Source organism: Bombyx mandarina, chromosome 04, assembly GCF_030267445.1.
Source record: "Bombyx mandarina strain Sakado chromosome 04, ASM3026744v2".
Lineage (NCBI taxonomy): Eukaryota > Metazoa > Arthropoda > Insecta > Lepidoptera > Bombycidae > Bombyx > Bombyx mandarina.
The window spans coordinates 2,793,950-2,815,520 of record NC_143211.1 but is presented as its reverse complement, the minus strand read 5'-3'; the positions used below and the strand labels follow the sequence as shown (position 1 = coordinate 2,815,520).

At 36.0% G+C, this 21,571-nt stretch overlaps 1 protein-coding gene across 4 annotated transcripts in view; it reads left to right on the top strand.

The window, feature by feature from the left end:
- The window catches only part of LOC114243704 (pseudouridylate synthase RPUSD2), a 469,381-nt gene that overhangs the window by 125,545 nt on the left and 322,265 nt on the right, over positions 1-21,571 (top strand). The window contains exon 1 of one of the 4 annotated variants that reach the window (XM_089740441.1): positions 6,010-6,118. The exons of the other annotated variants lie outside the window; for them this stretch is intronic. The gene's annotated coding sequence lies outside the window, so the exon portion shown is untranslated. Of the gene's footprint in view, positions 1-6,009; positions 6,119-21,571 lie in introns of those variants that run through there. 4 annotated transcript variants of the gene reach the window in all.

Genomic DNA, 21,571 nt, shown 5'->3' with positions numbered 1-21,571 from the left:
CCAACTATGCAATAAAAAAATACGGCTAGACTCCGAATACTAAACATCTCTTACAAACATACTGTCTTCGCTAATCAGACCCGGTGTCAAAGAAGCACTAACTATTAGACCAACTAAAACCACCTAAGATACATGATATTACCAGCATCCTCAACATCTGTAGAGTTGCATACTCGATATTCCAATGTAATTGAAACCTCGTTCTCTAAGTGGGTCTAAATTGTAGAGGAACTAACTGATCACCAAGTTTACTCAACTTTGGTGAATTTAGTTGAACATCACACGAATTCCCAGAACCCTCCCAACTTCGTACTAAACGTAAACAATTGCTTTGTTAACAACCGAAGCTATAAATCAGGTATTTAACACAGTAAGCATTTAAAGAACATAAATTATAGTAAGCCGTTCAAATTGGTACATATAGATTAATCGCCAAAGGAAACCAAAACGCGTTAATAAAGAAAATACTAAAATTATTTAACGACAGTTTAAAAGGGCAATTAAAACAAATATACACGCGGTTGGAACAATATCAAATGCAATAACAATAAGAAAACATACTGAAGGAATTATTTCAACGATAACAACAAGGAGTTGAACTAGAATAATATGCTTCACGGAACTAATTAGAATATGCTATTTTTAAAATTATCGAAAGGCGGTTTCTATTAACAGCTAAGCAAAACGAGCTTTTAAAAGTTCTCGGTGTCATATCGCAAAGTGAAGAAATTCAAGGTTGGCACCAAATCTTACCGGCCATCTTTGCTATAGACGGTCTAAATAGAAATTGGGGTACGACGACTCCTTTCAAGAGTGCTCCAGAATGACTAGTAGGAGATAAATGGCGGTCGCTATCATGGGCCCCTAACATCAATTCTTGAAGATGCATTAATTGCCAACGGTAAATTTATTTAATTGTCATGATTCACTAAAAACTATTAAAATACTTCAATCTTATAATCGCGGGTATGTTCTATTCGTTTTTCAAAATTTCGATGTAATGCTTACAGTTTTCTAGGTCACGCTGACATCCGTGTCAGCCATTTTACAGTTTTAATAGTCAATAGTACAGTTATTTTACTTTCGTTTTTTTTTCCAAATTTACAAAGCATGACTGATATATTGAGTATATCATGTATGTATGTGTATATGTGTGTTATTCGAAGCCAAGACAAGTCACAAACAAACCACACAAAGTATATGGTAACGATGCACCTAACATTTAGAGATATTAAATAATAGAGCTTATCCACATAATAAATGTCATATATGTCATAAATCAAAATACATACAATACAGATGATTTCTGTGAAATATAAAAACATTTAAACTCTCGTAGCAACGAGAATCGAATGGCAGTATATTAAATTCTATTGGAAAGGATCCACTCGAGATCAATTCAGAGATACTGTCCCATAATTTCAATAAACGTCAACTGCAGTCTTCCAGGAACCATTTCTGTGAGTTTCATATCATCCGGGTTTACCTAAGGTTCAAGGCAGTCGATTATTTGAGAAGTATAACGAGGGTTTTATGGCATCTGAAATTGAATTACTGAAGCCTTTTTTTTTAACGCTGGGGAATTCATTTACTGATACCCGGTCGAGGGGGTAACGGACCGGACTATGTCGGACTCCGGCGCCTCCTGAGAGGAAGAAGGGGAGAAGAGAAGGACCGAGGTCCTCCATCTCCCCCAATTTCTCACAGGAGACTACGCCTTGAAAAAGGCGCGCGAGGCACTTGCTCCGCAGAACCGACTACCGACTAAACCCCATCGAGCTCCACCACACCGAGTACACGAAGCTTACGGTACCGCAGTGCGCGCTGATAAATACTGAAGCCCAGTATATGCGTTTTTAGTTTTTCCATTTGGTTCGGACAATGCCATACTTGCGCATAAGCTAAACGCATAAGCTTGCAGTTTAGGTAATGACTAGGAAATACAAAAACTAAGAGTAACCAGATAATTAGATAATGGGACAGACCCGTTATATAAATAAATACAACACACGACCTAATCCTATTAATAAAGTATACTTGTAAAGTTATTAGGGCATATCGGAGTGGTTGTCTACCGGAATCCTTACAAATTATAGCTTGAATGTCATCATCTGCCTTCAGACATGAGATCAAAGTTTTGGTTATTGCATAGCTGCTTCACGGCCGAGGTAGGGAAGATGGTAGTGATTACTCGAGCGGTATTGTGATTCCCCGAAACACCACTAAATGCCGATTGGCGATCGCAGCACACTGTTGTCAGGCTCATAGATCGCTGTGTGGCATAGCATATTCAACGGTGAATACCTTAGTCCCCTTTTATAGCAAGAAGTGAGGTTCTGCTATTTTATTCTAATATTATGAATACGTATACCATCAGATCTAAATACTAGTCTTGGTTTTTTTATTGCATTACCTGCACGGACGAAGTTCACGGATGTGGTGTAAAGTTACCTTGAGAAATGAGGCGGAAGATCAAAGGTCCGGCACACACAAATTCTTCTTCAGTGATGGTAGCGATTTTAGACAGCAATAGAATTAATACTGAAAAAATAATTCAATATAGAATCACCGTATCAGAACGTAACCAATGAAAAAGTTGTCTCAGAAAATGTTGCCCGTGATACTTTTAAAATCCGTCTCAGAACTCTTTTTTTTCTACTCATCTCGGGCACTTCGTAAGAATGTTGGAAGAAGAATTCGTAAGAATGGTTGTTCGTAAGAAATCGAGTTCCCTCTTCTTATTAGTTTACAGTAACAAAGTTTTATTAAAGGAAAAATTTATGTAACGAAAATTGAAAATGGATTGTTTTTGTCTGTTCGTTTAATTTTACTATAATTTTAGTTGCTACTTAAAATAGTTTTGGAAGTTATGAGGAATTTACCAAAAAAACGGGTCTTCATCTAATATCTCTTGATGTTTTTGCAAAGTCTATCCTTTAGATGGACTGCTGACGGTACGTCTGCGGCTAATTGTTTAAATCCATAATCCGACTTAGGTTTCTGAAATGTTTTTTATATATAATAGGCTTAAAAAGCATGCATTACGGTTACGAACATTCCGACTGTGACTTTAGCATCTGTGAGTAGTTTCTAATAGCCCGGCCATATTATTTTCATCCTATCGGTGGTGTCGTTCATTTGTCCTATGTCTATGGGTCCATCTACGCAAAACAAACAAAATAAAACCAATAGTCATTCCTGTCACTGACCTTCACAAAAAAAAAATAGTTCATAAAACTGATCGTACCGGGTAACATTTAATCCATTCTTGAGACTTTAAGGAGATCTTGTTATAAACTCTCTTTACAATCAAGAACTCGCACGAACCATTTCTTTTTGTTCAGCTCTGAACTTTCGAATACGAGATATTGCCGCCTTCGATTTGAGAACTTTCGACTGAAAATTCCATTACATTTTCTTTATTGTAAAATAAAATGTATTATTGGGTTTTATTCATTCAGAAGACTGATGAGAAATATGAAGCTATATTTAGGTTTTTTTTTTGGGCTTGGATCGGAATTACCTTATGGAATCCCCGTGCAAAGGGTGCACACGGACACAATCTTTGACGATGTCGTGAAGAAGCTTCAGTTTGCCTACATAATACATACATATTATGACTTTTAGAATTGACAACGTACTTAATGTATTCAATATAGACATACGAGATATGAACATGTAAAAGATACTGACCAAAGATACGCTAGTGGTTCAAATGTCTGGTGTATCGAGCGATGTGATTGTCGAGACTTAAATTCTGCAGGCCGACACTAAAATGAATTATTATTAATATATATTTTTAAATTTGCAGAATTAAGAATGCAGGGATCTCTCACGAAAGTTATCCTGCCTATTTCTATCTCAGAGCAGTCTCTCAATTCGAAATCAAGGATAAGCTTCGAAACAGTTAAAAGTTCCACTTTGTATTCATTATAGTCTCCGATTACTATTTAACTAGTCTAGAGTAAAAAAGATTGACGTAGAACATCAGATATTTTATTTACGGAATGTAAAAACTGACATCTAAGAACTCATATCTCAAGGTAGGTAGCGCCATTTACGTTGTAAATGTCTATGGGCTTCGGTAATCACTTAACACTCGGTGGGTCGTGAGCTCGTCCACCGAACTAAGCAATAAATAAATAAAATATGTACAACTCAAAGTTTTCTAATTAAATATCGACCGTCTTGTTTTGATCTTACATCGAAGAGGTTACAACTGACTCTAGACATCTCGCGGGACTCGTGAACCGGAATCTAGATTACCTGAGTTAGGATGCGTCTACTCTACTACAGGACGTGATTTCACCGGAATAAATCTGATTGGCGACTAAATAAAAAAACCCTGTAGTTTTGGGATTTTAGACAAATATTTAAATCGGAATCTACTTTAGAAATTATTTTAAACGTAAGTATATTTCAATTGTTTCTCATAGAAAACCAATTTGGGTTTTGCCATTTTGTAATACTACAAAGCTACTTTAGTAGTAAATAGGTGAGACTTGACACTACTGTTATCTTTTGTTACAGGATGTAGGTACATAAGAGTACATAGGTGTCGTACCGGAAAAACCCGTGGTCATCTGAACCTGAATGAGAACTCAAACGAGTTCTTCAATTGTTTGCCGTAGTACGGTGACATACTTTGTCCGAAGCCTTCTTACCGCCTCTTACCGTCACTCTTCTCTCACGTGTCACAACACTGGAAGTCGTTGGCGACACGACGACTGGACCTATTTAATTACAAAATTTACGTGACTAATGTAGTATGTCCTTCCATCCCAGTCCTTTGCTGTCTTAAAACGAACAAGCTTTTACTAGACCTACGATTCTACTGAACATGCCCTTACGGGAAAGCTGATGCTCCTCAATATTGACCGCGCCGAGAGTATGTTGAAATGAATCCGCTCCAGAAATTTTCAATAACTTCTTCACCTTGTTTACCTTTGAAGCAAGAAAAATACTGCCATTAGAAATTTAATTTTGTTAAAATAATAATTATTTATGTTATCTGTGTTAGGACATATTCTAGGTCCGTCCGGATAGCCACCAATCCGCCTATTTCTGCCGCAAAGCAGTTCGCTCCAGTTTGAAGACCTTGAAAATAAAGATAAAGTGAGAAGATAAAGTGGGCGGTAGTATTCACAGTCGGATTTCTATGCGCTCCGGTGACCACTCTGCACCAAGTGGGTTGTGATCTCGTATTGATAGCAATATAAAACAAATTAACCTTTTATTATCATCTCTCTGTTGATTTGCCAATTGCTTTTGATCTATACACGCACGTACACTTTTTTACCTGTTTAAGTCAATGGAATACCCAGTACCGAACCTGCGACTTATTGCTTAAGAGACTCACGCCATGCCAGTCTGCCTCGATCATAATCCATCCCCTTTCGCCTAACTATCTGTCAATTTCACACATACATACTTATCAGCCCACAGACGTCCACTGCCTGACATAGGCCTCCCCTAAGCCTCGCCACAAAGACCGGCCTTGCACTCCCTGCATCCAGCGCATCCCCGCGAACCTCAATAGATCATCGGTCCATGTTGTGGGAGGCCTACCCACACCACGTCTTCCATGTAAATGCAATCAATTTAAATAAATAAGAATAAAATATTTAAATGTTTTCAGTATAATGTAAAAAGAGTTTATTTACCCCTTATGACTATTTGCTATTACGTTAGGTTAAAAAATATAATCAAATCGATGAGTTTTCAAAAAAGATTTGACAGTGAACTTTTATAATCATAAGCCCTGTATAATATACTCATCAACCAAAATCAGAGCCTGAAAGTAAATTGCCACAACAACAGAGGAAAATCAGAAAACATATACGCGATAATCATCTAAAAGGCTCATTACTCCGCACATGTCATCTCGCAACACCAATGAATCCACGTTAATTTCGGCTTCCCCGAACAAAACAGATTTCTACGAAGCCTCCTGTAATCTTTCCCTAGTCGTCTACCTAACGCCCCTCGTCAAGCCGCCCGCCCCAGCAGTTCTTTGCCAGTCGTCGTGCCAGTCGCACGCCGCCCTGAGAGGGTTGATTCTCGCGTGTTTGTGTTTCACGTGTTTGTTTGTTTGTTCCTAGTCCCGAAAGATTATATGGTAAGCCATTTTCGATTCTTTTTACTTTTAAATTCTTTGAAATCGATCTTATGAAAGATATTTAGGAATTGTTAAATTTTGTGTTTATTATTGCACTGCAAGTTGTAAAGGATGCTATTGTAATTACAATCTTGCGTGTCGGTCGGTAGCTATGTTGTCTATAAATAATACGTAATAAAGATTTTATTAGTCTGGCTTGGAAATTTCATCCACGTTTGCACTGTTCTAGTAGAATAAGCAACAGGGCGCGTTAAAGTTTACAGGGTATTTTTAGTTATAATTGCACATGCTTTGGATAAATTCATCTTGAAGACTGAAAATCTAAATCATAAGGATAATCTTGAAATCAGTTATAAAGTCAACTAGTTGGGTATCCTTCACCAGTTAGCATAAATGATGTTATTGTAGAATCTGAATTTGTTTAGTATTAATTAATTGTGTTATATTTAATAATATAACTGTATGTTACGGTGTTAAGGCATATTAATAGTGGCATCGTGCCCACATCTGCTGCAAAATATTCATGCGCCTTATGCTTCCAGCCTTCAAGTCAAACCAAGTAATTACAAAACAATGAGGCTTCAATCTCATCTCTCAAAATGACTCACTATTATTTTATTTTATTGATAACTCGTGTTTGTCGGATTTCGAGTGTTTTTTTTTTATATATTTTAGAACAGAATTTCGGCATTGGAAACATAATCAGGACCATTCGTGTTTTCCAAGATGATCCAAATCAACATTTCTAATCGTAATTGGTGTTTTTGTCCTTTACAAAATATGAAATCCATAGATAGTAGATAAACACGAAGGTTTTATGGAAAAAATATATTTAAAAACCCATACAAACCTAAAATAAAATCGAAACAAAAAGGAATATAGTTTGTATAGATAGCGCTTTTGAAAAAATTCAATTCGGTAATGCTTCAGTGTCGCAAAATCTTCCTTGGATATAACACTATACTAGGTAGAATCGGCACATGAATTCATGTTTGTTTGATTTGTCTCACAGCTTTACGACGGGCACCTGACGTCAACCCTCCTTGGGAATGGTAGGCGTTTGGATTACCAAATCACGATACCAATTAGTGTGGGCTTTTAGGGCATATAGCTTTTACGTGTTGTCACCATCATGTCTATTTTAATTCCTAAGCTTCATTCATTTCGGGTTGTAGGATAGGACAGTGACTTTAGTACTAAGGATATTTCTGGCTCGGTGGTATTTATGTTGTAATGTATGTGGGCTTCAGTTAACACCAACTGTCCTGGTCTATCAGTCATAGTCCAGAATAAAGATCCATCGGTATGTTAGTAGTAATTTTTGTAAAACCCTTCTAATATTTAGATGTATCCCTTGCCTACTAGTCCTTAAAAAAATAAACTTTTATTTTCTACCGTACTCTAACCTACAAATATGTAAAAAAAAGTGATAGTAAATGGGAAATGGGAATGGGAAATAATAAACAGAAAATGGGTAGATCCTATTAATCACTATACAGTAACAAAGACATGTTAATATCCGTTTTAAATTTCAGTAGAACAATCTGGGGCATAGCAATTACAGTGGCTATACATCTCATCTCATTTACATATAATACACCGTACGTAATGGAAGTTGATGGTTTTAGAAACATAGTAACGCCTTCTTTTAGCAAGCGAATAAAATGTTAAAATCAATGGAACCCGTCCACTCCGTTTGTTTTCTCTTACAGTCTCTTCGCAAGTCGTAGAAATTTTATTTAGAAGCGACTGTCACTAAATTGTAGACGCTATTGTCGTGAAGCGGCCGTGGTCTAAATAATAAAACGCCCGGTGCATTCGTATCAAGCGATGCGAAGGTGCCCGTGAATCACGCAGGTACCAATTTTTCTAACGAAGTACTAATAAATTGCTCATGAACGACTTCCACATTAAAGAAAATCAACATGTTATAAAATCAATTATAATTTGGATAATTACTGGGGATAGAAGTTCTTGTCATCCCGCACAGAATGACCATTTCTGCTGTGAAGCAGTAATTCGTTCGGCTTAAAGGCTGAGGCAACAGTTGCTCTGTAAAACTGAGACTCCTGAACTCATGTTTTAAAATGAGTGACGGCATTTACGATATTAATATGTATGAGCTCCAGTAACAGCTTAACACCAGGTGGGACTTGAGCCCGTCGACCTAACTACGGAATAAACAGTTCTGAAATCGTCGCGGCCTTGCATATTTATAACTTGTATATTTTTTAGTTTTCAACAACCGCAACGACCATGGTAAATCGGCCAGTTATATCAATGCAGATTCGATTCCACGGTATCATTCCATTGCAATCCCTTACAGGCTCTTCATACCTAAAAATGTACCTATTAGTGCCGCATTTCCTTTAAATATTTTTCATTTAATCATTAATATAGTTAAAATGTACATTTGTAATCAATTTGCTTTATTCTTTTTTATTTTTTTTATCGCTTAGATGGGTGCACGAGCTCACAGCCCACCTGGTGTTAAGTGGTTACTGGAGCCCATAGACTTCTACGACGTAAATGCGCCACCCACCTTGAGATATAAGTTCTAAGGCCTCAAGTATAGTTAAAACAGCTGCCCCACCTTTCAAACCGAAACGCATTACTGCTTCACGGCAGAAATAGGCAAGGTGCTGGGACCTACCCGCGCGGACTCACAAGCGGTTCTACCACCAGTAAAAATACCATTCATCATTCAATACCTGATTATCACTGACAGGGTTTTTTCGAATGAAGGCATTTGACAATAACATTTATCACTTAGCTATTGTTATCGTTGAGGACTCCCACCGCTCTTGCCTAATTAAGGACGGCTTTGGTAAAACGTGTGACATTTTATCAAGAAAATAACAAAAATAGTCGGAAAGAAACCCTGAATACTATTACATTCGTCTCAAGTTCACTTTTACTGTACCCAAGGGACTCTTAAGGATAGTCAGAGTTATTCAGGAGCATGGGAGAAAACCCTGTAGCTGTATGCTTACGATTTATAGATCAGGGTTTATTCGTGCAACTAACTACTGAATTTGCGATTGGCATAATATATTTGTTGAAGGAGAGAGTCTATGGAATGCTTGAAGGGAATTATTATTCTGCATTTGTGGATATTCATCTGTCTTCCTTAACTGCTTCTTGTGATCTGGAAAATAACGTTTCACGGATGCATTCAACTTTGTTACACCTATTAATACGCGTATGTGACTCTTAGTTCTATGATTAGTTAGACTATGTAGTTTATCGTCACTGTTTGATACTGTTTGTGTGACCCAAATAAATCATTAATAATAAGATGCTGCAATACAACTGTTTTTTAAGTACCCTTGAATTTTGAAGTCGTCGTGGACGGCGCATTCGTATGTAGCTAGCGATGCAATGGTGTTCGAATCCCGCAGGCGGTTACCAATTTTTCTAATGAAATACGTACTTGACAAATGTTCACGATTGACCTCCACTGTGAATTAATAACATCGTGTAATAAAAATCAAACCCGCAAGATTTTAATTTGCGTAATTACTGGTGGTAAGACCTCTTGTGAGTCCGCACGTGTAGGTACCACCACCCTGCCTATTTCTGCCGTGATGCAGTAATGCGTTTTAGTTTGAAGGGTGGGGCAGCCGTTGTAACTATACTAAGACATTAGAACTTATATCCCAAGGTGGGTGGTGCATTTGCGTTGTAGTTGTCTATGGGCTCCGGTAACCACCTAACACAGAGTAGGCTGCGAGTTCGTCCACCCATCTAAGCAATAAAAAAAAAAAAAGAACTCTCGTGAGTTAAAATATATTATAAGTTAGAGATTACACGTCGTTGATAGTGATTTAATTGCAAGGTAAACTCAAGTCCACGCAAGTTTTAGTAAACAATTAAGTAACACAAATATAATTTGGTAACGCAATACCTTGTTCTATGCGCTGGGGATGTTTGTTATCCTATGCTTGAGACATTTAGTTGAAATCTCTGTCTGACCGTCAAATGGCTGAGCCATTCCTCATAGCTTATTAGTTAAACAGCCACAATGAGCCCTACCATCAGTAAACGACTGACACGTCACTGGGTTCTTTTATACAGCTTTTTCAAAAATCATTTCTGCCACTTAGCACGTCCTCTAGGAGAGGATGGGTATAAAGATGTTAACTTAGGATATAAAGAGTAACAGTATATGGGTATAAAGTCCTTAACTTAGCATTGCCCTTGGTATTACTAATTGCTCATTAGCGACGGTAGACCCCTACTGGGAATACAGTATACGTCTACCTTTGAAGGTAAAAGAAATATTGCAGTGAAACGTGTCTACTGGCTTTTGCTTAAAAAAATTTCCGTCATGTTTTGAAACGCTTTTCTAGGTAGCGTTCGATCATGAGATAAAACAAAATTGAATACGCATACATAATTGATTATCAAAAAGATCTTACTCCACATCGGGCTAACTCAATGCCAAAATAAATATTCTTTTAACCGAACATATTTTATGTTATCAAAGGCTCGACTGTATATAAGACGACCTACATTTAGAGGGTTATTCCTGTTTTGACACAGTTTTTGCGTTCCCTTGTATCGCCCTAAGAACCCTCGGGCATGATCGAAAGGGTATAGCGTCAGATGTACTACCAATAATGTTATTATTTATATTAGGTACTGTAAAACTATTAGAAAAACGTGTATTTGCGTTGATGATGCTATAGAAAACATCTATATGTTCTTCAGATGTATCTGATTCTGATACACAGTGTTTTTTCTGTTTTTTTGTCCCTTCGAGCATTTCACAAATATTATCGGGTTAAAGAATATTTTATTGTGACGAAGACGACTCTATTTAAAAAATTTTTTCTTTTTATTCTATAATAAATAAATAGATAAAATTCCCAATTGTAATATTTATCTCTTACTAGCTGACCCGGCAGACTTCGTAGTGCCTAAATCGATAAATAAAACACCTAAACTTTTGTAGAAAATAAACTTAAAACAAACAAACGAATCCATCCAACGGGGGACACATCAAAGGAAAAACAAAATTGTTATTTTTATTTAATTCATTTCATATTAGCATTTTCATATTTATCTACCTTTTAAACCTTCCCTTGGACTTCCACATATAATTTTAGACCAAAATTAGCCAAATCGGTCCAGCCGTTCTCGAGTTTTAGCGAGACTAACGAACAGCAATTCATTTATATATATATAGATTAAGCTCCGGATATTGCCGAAATCCTAAAAAGCTCGCATACTTTACTGTTAAAGGGAAATTTTAAGAAAATTACATCTAAATTTCAAAGTTGTAACGTAATTTGTTACTCCAAGTCGATGACCTTTGGAACGGGATGTCAGCCCACCTGAACACAATTTTCGTCAATTTGTAGACCTTTTGAAAACAGGTAATACGATTATGTGAAGTCTTAAGAAAGTATAAAATTTCTTTGATATTTTTTTAATACCATCGATAGAAGACGATACTTTTACAAGAAGCCACAAAATGAAACGTATATTTAACGACAATTATTCGTCTACCTAACATTTGAAAGCGTCTAGAAAAAAAAACAGTTTTAAAGCGTCCCGGGTGCAGCCTGGGTTAAAAAAATGAACAAACAATAAACGTAAATAATAAAAAAATGTATTATTAATGAATATATAATCAATAATTAAATATATAGTCAATAAATTCCAATGATATCCTACAAAGATATTTTTTATAGCTTTTGTAGGCAGACGAGCATACGCCCACCTGATGGTGAGTGGTTACCGTTGCCTATGGACTTCAGCAATGCCAGGAGCAGAGCCGCTGCCTACCGGTTTAATACTCTCCACAAGCCTCGTTTGAAGAAGGACATGCCATCACGCTCAGGAAACACCGTGGAGGGGAGCTCATTCCATAGCCGGATGGTACGTGGCAAAAAATACCTTTGGAAACGCATTGTCGACGAACGCAGCGGTTCCAGATAATATGGATGAACTCTGCTCCAACGGCGGGAGGTACGATGATAAAAAGGAGATGACGGGATCATCTCAAACAATTCCTCAGAGCACTCCCCATGGAACATACGGTACAAAATACAGAGGGAACAGAAGTCCCTCCGCAGACTCAGAGGTTCCAAAAATCCATTATTTAACTTTTTTCTCGTCTCCGACTAGTTAATTCAGTAAATACAGTTTGGTTTCTGGTGGAAGGGTCTCATGTGAGCTAGCTCGGGTTGTTAATAATTTTCGACTCATTTTTAAAAAGTACGGAGGTACTACATTTTTAAGAAGTACCATGCATTTGAATTTGGGGCTTAAGCCTAGCTTAGCTGCGATTCTGACTGCATTAATAATATTTCCGGGATTTCATGATAAGGCCATTTGTCAGCTCGCACGATTAGGAACCACCGTCTTGCTTAATTGTGGCGGCGAAAAATATTTCGAATATCGGTAACCAGTTCACATCAGGTGAACAATAAGCACCATGTAACCAATTAAAAAGTTCTAACAAGTTTTTTCGTTTAACATTCATGATGAATGACAACTGTTATGCCATAAATTAATTACTTGTACCTCTAATAAAAGAGCACTGAGTTAAACATGTTCTATTATAATAGAGATTGACTTCCACGGTGAAGGAATAACATCGTGTAATAAAAATCAAACCCGCAAAAATTATAATTTGCGTAATTACTGGTGGTGGACCTCTTGTGAGTCCGCACGGGTAGGTACCACTGCCCCGCCTATTTCTGCCGTGAAGCAGTAATGCGTTTCGGTTTGAAGGGTGGGGCAGCCGTTGTAACTATACTGAGACCTTAGAACTTATATCTCGAGGTGTGTGGCGCATTTACGTTGTAGATGTCTATGGGTTCCAGTAACCACTTAACACCAGGTGGGCTGTGAGCTCGTCCAAACATCTAGGCAATAAAAAAAAAGAGTGCAATTGTTTTTTGTGAAAATTTAACCAATACCATGGAGTCATTTTTGATACACTGTCATTTCAAACGGTTAGAATATTACGAAAACATTAATGGACTGCCATCGACATTGACTACCTGTGTTAAGACCTAGGAGCACAAACTAATTTGAAATAAATAAAAGCTTGAATCTGCAAGATTTTGTATTAGTGTCATCTTTCATCATCCTTCGATATTGCTCTGGACTATTAGAGCTTGGAATAAATCCCGGAAAAATTAATCCCTTAAGATTGAAAGTCACTTTTTTACAAAAGAAATCGGAATTATGTTCATTCATTTCGATTAAAAATAAACTGGGGGCCGGCTAAGAGATAAGCAATCCGAATTAGATTGATTCGTTTCATATTATAGTCATGCGTCCATTAAATTTGTTAATGAAAAAGATCGAATTATTCAACGACACACGTTATGATTAGCTATTTCTATAACCTAAACACAATATCACAATGTGATTGACACCCGCAAAAAAACCTCAAGACGACATTTAAGTTGCGTCAAAGTGTATTTGACCCGGCAGGCTTGAATTCGTTTTGTTTCTCGCTAAAGCCGACGCTCGTAACCCGGTAAAGAACGTATTGGAAGTCCACATATGTATACATCAAATATATAGTGGAACATATGCAAATTAGAATTTTCGACAGTAAAAAGTGATAGAACTTCCAAAAATAACTACTACAATTAAAAAAGGAAATATTTGATCTAAAATGTTTGGATTCTTTGTGTGAATTTGTATGTAGTGTCCGTTATTTAATACCAGCTCTGTTTTCTAGATATAAGAACAGTGATTGATGGCAGTCAATAATGCCACTTAGCTGATTGTGAATGAATTAGTGTTGCTCATTAATATCAGCAATGCCAGGAGCATAGTTGAGGCTATAATAATTTATCCTATGGCCTAAAGAAAAAAATTTAGAATTTAATATTAAGTCATAAACAATTTAAAATAGCGTACCCCAACAAAATCAAATTACAATAATCAATCTTGACAATTTCCTAAAGAAAGAACAGTACGCCGAAAAGAAAACATTAATTCAGGCCAAACAAACAAAGGGTATCAAGATTATTGTTTTGATTTAAATTGTAACAAACCTCACGTTGTCCGACAAGACCTCAACATTCGCAGTCAGCCGTGACGCAATTATAGCGCGGATCATTAAACACAACTGCTCCTATTACAGCATCCTATATCACTTACCGGGATCCAACGAGAAGACCCGACCCTAAAAATAACCCGACAAAATGAAATATTAAAGTGGATACGCAATTTATTCAATAGAGGGTCTATTGAATTAGAGGTGGGAATTTGAGGTGGAATGTCTAAATCCACACTTTTAACGCTAAAGTAAATGACACGCTATATTTGGGTTTTTACGGTTGAACTTTTGAACTATCTTGTAGAATGTTTTTGAATGTATCAAGACTGTTGTGTTTTGTTATAGATATTGTTTTTAAGCATCAAGCAATAGGAAGAATTTAGTGCTATGTGGATTATTGTGTTATATTAGAGAACATTTTTGAATTATTTTCGACCGATTCTTACTTAACTATAAGGAAGCTACATTATACTATACTGATGTAGGATGCATATTTTGAAAGAATAAGTCCTCACTTTGTAATGTGGGTTTAACAGTCAGGGGTGAACTTCAGGACGTCTATCCTTAATTTGCTTTTACACCTAATAGCGCCAGCCACATTGTGGTTTTTTTTTTTATATTCGAATGATACGATTACAGGTATTCCAGTGCCATCATGTCTATTTCAAAATCATCTACGTTTTAGAACCGTTAAATAAAACTGGCATTAAATTAGGCTTAATGAAACTCTGGTTAGGTTAGATATCACTGTTCATCTTGTTCGAGGATTCTTGAAGATGGCTGGAGAGCCGAGTTGTTACAATCCACCCACCTCATTCTTAAAAAATTATCTTCAAACACCTACTGCTCTCTAGGAATACGATATCACTGATTAAAATTTTGATTATGATTTTATTACAAATAAACATCAAATCTGCAGAGCGTAATATTTATTGATGTAGGAAGTAAAGTGAAACCGAATTGGCAAGTACCACCTTGCTGTAACCATGAGGCGAAACAATCAAACTTTCTGTCTTGAAGGGTGAACTTCGACCTCTTGTATTGAAATAGGCCACGACGTATACATCATAGACTTCGGTAACACGTAAATTGAATATAAATAAGAATGAGAACTAGAATATGTGACTAGGGCCCAATTTTTAGCAACTTATTCAAATTTACTAATACAACCAGCGCAATTCTCTGATCTGAATGTGGGAAAACTGCTATTCATTACCAAATTAACCGATCCAATTATACTTAAATAGCAATATCCGGCCTATCATTTAACGAATGGAACTTACTGTCAAGGATAACATCAATTTTAGTTACGTAACTCAGTTAAGAGAACAGCTCCCTGAGGAAAGGTATTTCTCGCGAACAACAATTAAAACGCCTTAAGGATTACGATTTATGACCAACGGCTAAGGTGGGTATTCTCTGAGTCAAGCGACTTTTTTCATTCGTCACTTTGTAAATCAATTTTGTTGGTCATGTTAATTTTTTTACCAGACCAGATGTTATAAATCCAAATTTTAATAGAAAACTGTTTTTTTTTTATATTTTTCGTTTGACAAGTCGATTCTCGTTGAAATCAGCCATTTCATTATACATTATACATATATTTCGTTATAGTGTTAATTGCACCGAAACAACCATTATTCCTTCAAGCCAATACACATGATGCCAACCCATGGGTCATCTTAAAGTCTTCATTCTACCCCTCGAGTAAAAAAATCCCAAGATCCTCTGAACTCAAATCTTGTCATTGAATTCCTTGTTCGTTCGGTCTATTTCGATCTCGAAATAATTCACATATTAATATTATTATTAAAACCAGGATTTCAAATTTAATTGAAATTCGAAAGTTATCGGAACCGGCGTTGTTGTTAAGAATATTACCCTGCAAATTATCCCAATTTGGAAAGTTATCCCTTTAAAGGGACGTTAAGTTCGAAGGGTCCTTTCGGAATACGAAATACGAACGGAGGTTTTAATATTACGATTTATATATTACGACCGAGTTGTGTTTGACTTTATGCTAAAAATTTGGGCAATTAATATAATTTGTTTACTTAACGTTACTTCATTTGGTTAAAATACAATGTGTGTGATGTCATTGCCAAATGGTTCTGTTTTGTTTTTTTATTTCTGTGGCATGTGAAATTGTGAAAATTAATTTTTTTTTATATTCAGAATCGTATCTTCCTTTAAGTAAAGTATGTTGACGTGCTCCAGTAAGTACAACATAATATCATTTTTACGGCTTTATAAATACAATTTAGATACTGAACGGTCGATTCGTTTATTTGTCGTCTATGAAGGTATTGAGTTGTAATAACATGTCTTTTTTTCCTTTTTCCTGTCGTCTTCTCCAGTTTCGAAAAATCATACTGTCCAATCTCCGTCTTAGTCTAGGGGTAGTCATTGTAGGCCATATAGGTTGTACACCACGACAGATACGTATAAACTTGTAACACTCTTTAAAAACAAAACTATGAAATTATAGCGTAGTTATATTCAACATAAAATTTATCAAATTGTCCGCATTGTACAATTTCAAGGGAAACGCTGTGTGTTTCTAATAGTCTGCACGTTCTCAGCAACTAGCTTCTGAAAAACTTCCCTACAGAATTGTTCGAGTTATTTTAAAAATAAACGGATTTGTCGTACTTTTTGCAGGGAACAATGCAATTATCTATTTCTAATACAAATGCGATTTAAAATCAAACACCGGTTAAAGAAAACGGTTGTTTTCTTTAACTGGAGTGGTTTTTTTTTACGATAAACATTCGACAGTTACGTTTTTACTTTCTCCTGTGTTTACGGCATCAGTTTGCAGCTGGTTCATGGAATCGAACGGAGTCACGATCCTCAGCAGTAAGGGACCGACCGAAGAGAGAGAGAGAGAGAGAGAGAAAGAGACGGCATCAGAAACTGTTATTAAACAAGATCCATTATATTCACACTTCGAGTACCAACTATCTGTAACAAAGATACAGATTTCAGCTGAAAATTAAAATCTCGGATTCCTTGTTACCATCAGGGTCACTATCCACAGGATCAACGAGGCAATCGAATAATCGCTTAGCGTATTCAAAACAACGTTGAAACGAAGATATTAAAAAGAATTAGTTATACGATTTATTTTTGTATACAACATTGCGTGTCTCTTTTTAAAATTTAAATCATTCAGCTAAGAAATGAGGATAAAATTACTCCTTCATAATAATAGTAGTAGAAGTAGCCAATACATTACTCCATTGTTAAATATGGATCACTAAGGATAAATACATCGGTAGTGAGTCTTGTAAGCTCCTTTGGATAAGTGCCGCCATCCGGCTTATTTCTGCCGTGTAAGGTAGGACAGCCGCTCCTATCCACTCCTCTTCGACTGCACAATTAAAACCTAAAGCTAATTTCTTAAGATCAGTGGAGACGTTCGTATTGTAATGATGTTTGGCTCTATTAACTATCAGGTCGATGAACTTGTTCCCTCGTATATGAAATAAAAATAAACATAAATTGTTTTAATTCGTCTTATATTTATTTTTATAGTATTTAATTCTATTTTTTCTTTTTAATGGTTTAGTTGGGTGGACGGTTCATCTGATATTAAGTGGTTACCGGAGCCCATAGACATCTTTAGATTTCAGTTTTTACGAGTACAGCGGCTGCCCCACTCTTCAAACCGAAACGCGTTACCTATTCACGACAGGAATAGGTAGGACAGTGGTACCCGTGCGAACTCACAAGGCGTCCTACCACCATCAATTTACAATATAATTCATGCAAACAAAGCTAAAAATATTATACTACTATTTTAGCGATAGACGAGTACTATGATGGAAACCTTCCAAATAAGTAAGCAAATGCAAAACTACCCTCATAGAAGTTGAATAAACAAAAAAACCACGAATATTTACTTTACATATCGCATTATAGATGTCTTGTAGTAGTTTAGTTGAGCACTATGACTTTAGAGATGAAGGAATGACATTTGCAGCACGAAAATTCAACTGAGCTAAGGAATAAACGAACAAATGAACTAATGAACTGACCTGCGGCGGACCGTTCAGTAAATATTCAGTTTTCGTTTTGGAAAATCACAAAATGTGAAGGCGAAATGAATTCTGCCGAAGAAAACCTTCCGGATTTCGTTCGTTCGCTAATTAACGTTAAGAAATTCAGGTGCTTCGTTAGTGAAATTTAGTATTGACATGGTGGGTTAGAAAGGGATCTTCAAGGAAAGCACTTTAAATAGACTTTGGCTTTTAGACGCTAATTTCTCTATATTAATATTCAACCAAATGAAATATTTCTTGAATTCGGGTTCAGTTTGATATTCGAAGTAAATAAAAAACACTCAAAAATGGATTATTATTTTTTTGCTCAAGTAAAATACGTATCTCGAAATTGACAAACATACTTATGTTCATATTAACTTTCTTCTTTTCGAAATTATCTTTTAAATTGATTCTCTCTTCAACGAAACCCACGCAAAGCCAACTGAAGCATTAGCTAAGAATAGTAAATAAGTTGACATTGCTAATACAGGAGCAGCTGAAACCTATTAAATTATTAACAAAAACGTGTTGCTTCTTTGATGTGCTATTCAGGATTACGAAACGAGTATATTGAAGTAGTGAAGACGGTAATCTTGTTCACTCGTGTCTCAGCGTAATAAGTACAAGAAAACAAACCTTCCTCTGATGACCCAACTGATGACCCAAAAGTCTTAATGGACAAAGTTTTTGTGTCGCAAATCCCAGGAACCATGACCGGATTTACCGCTTCAGTGTGGTTTGCCTCAATTTGTGGAAAGCAGGAAATTTATATTTATTAATATCTAAAGTAACATCACCAAAAACACCAGTTTGCTAATTGCTTAAACTTGATGTACTTCAATCAAAGTCATATTGTAGGTGATGTGCTACCGTTCTGCCCACTTTTCTCACAAAATCCGCACTTTTATTTCACTATTTCACATCAATAAAGTTAACAATTGAAGACATGAGTGGATGAAGGGGGCTAAGGACCATTTTTAAGATTTTGGAGTTTTTACATTAAAAGGTGTCATGTGCCTATAAACCATATAAGACCTTAAAACTCCTTGTTTAAAGGCTATTTTTAGAAATTGCATGTGTTGAAGGAGTTATGTGCGAAGAAAAAGTACAAGTTACAAAAGTTTATTGCCCGTTTTCTCAAAATTAACAAAATGTATCATATCCCCTTCATCTATTCGTGTTTTCAATTGTGCTTGGACCAGGATAGAAACTGGTAGGCATTTGAGTTGATCTCACGTAGTATTGTTTTAATTTTTATTTATTTAAGATGCGTTCCAAAATAAGCATTCGAACAAGCTTAGTGAATTAGTGAATCACAGTGGCTTGTGAACATCAGAATAGCCACAGGCACAGAGGATTCCTTCATGAAGACATTTTAGGGATCGCTCGAACAAGGATATCGCGCTCAGTAAACATCGTAGAGAGGATTTAGTGCTAAAGCCAGAAAGGAAATTTGTGGATGAATGCACTGATTCCGGCTAATATGTATGAACTGTAACGTAAAATAGATTTATTCAGCATCAAACATCCAATCTTGCAATTGATATTACATTAGATGAATTAAAAAAAATGACAAACCTTAATCTCAACAAAATACATAAGACATCTTGGTTTTCTTTATTAGCACCATCGTCCACTTGTTCGACTCGTATGAATATTTCAGACATACGACCCAGCTATTCAACGTCATTAAAATAAGGCACAGAATTAATACCTATTGTCTCTCTTGGTATCATTTTGGTAAGTATTGTGAATTGAACGCTCTGGAATTCGATACCAAGAAAAATATAGTAATTACTCCAAAACTCGCTACCATAATTTTTTGTTCATAAATTAAGTGAACAGCAGCATAAGGTAATGTTGTAATTTATATATTTTTATTGTTTTTTTGTGGCTAGCGGAACTCACAGACATTGCGACGTGAATGCCTTAAACTTTCTTGAGATATATGGTCTAAATCTCATTTTTCTCGTATTGCCCCTGCCACTATTCAAACCTAAACGTAAGATTGCGGTAGTAATAGACATAGTATTTCGGTGCAAATCCGTACTAGCCTACGAGCCTTATAATCAACGGTGACACCAATATTAAATATACAATATGTCATATTGCGTAATAATTGAATCAGGTTTGTTTATACGATATCAGCATATGCGCAAACATTTGCCGTTATTAACGGGTATCCAACTAATCGATTATTCAAAAACGTATTGTAGTTATATTATCTACGCTACAGCATCAGCATTTCTGAACGGATTTGGCCAGTTTTAATCATTACGGAAAATGCAACCCTTGGTTAATTTTCGAAAGAATATTTAACAGAATCTAACCGCGATTTTTACTGAAAGATATAAAAGGAAGAAAAAGGGAGATATAAAAGAGATAAAAGATGAAAAAAAGAGTGCATTTTCGCATAAAATATTTTAGATAAAAGCATCTGATTTGTTTCTTCAATTTTCATTTCTTTTTCATACCTAACATTGTCATGTTTGAGCATGTTATAAACACACATTGTACTGGTTCGGTAAGAAGCGGCGGCAAGGTTAGTTCGAGGGAGACCAGTCTCGTTGGGGTTATGTCGGGTCAAAGCTTAAAGAGCAATAGGATAATGGTTGTCCTACCTTTCACTGATGGGGACGACGGATATATTTGTGACTTTACCGACGAAAGAGGGCTGACTGAATTAAAAACAGAAAGGTAACAAACCTAATTTCTCGGTGGATCATTTGACAAATTTTCAGGGTATATTAGTTTGGGCTACATACATATCTATATATATTACTTATCAGTATATGTTTTCTTTATTAATGATTTTTGGACTGGCTGATTAGTCCCAGCATATTACAAAAATTACACTCTTTGTAATTATACAATAATTGGAATATTGTAATTTTATGGACCAAAATTGACTGGCTTGATCCGATCTATAACTCCTCTATGAAAAAAACATACGTCGATTGCATGCTATAACTCTCTTACGAATTGCGAACACACACTTTTGCTGTTAAAATATTTATTATTATTTTGGTTGTTATTATTACAGCTTTTCATTTTCTGTCCATTACAGCGTTTCATTCTGCTTACACCGAACCCGCCTCCATACTATATAGGTATATTTAAAATGGATATTTGTAGCAATAAAAACGTGGCAAAAATATAATACAATAGTATAAATACCGTCCACATCATGTAAATGAATGTAATAATTGATGATGAAAATCTACCAAATTATACACATACAATCCGCTAATACCACGTAGGTGTATTTAGTGTAATTATGATGAATGGCACCAAGCAATTAATAGTCGTGTTATGCTCTCGAATGCTGGTTAATTATGGATAGAAAATCGATATAGCAAAATGTATTAGTTCGGT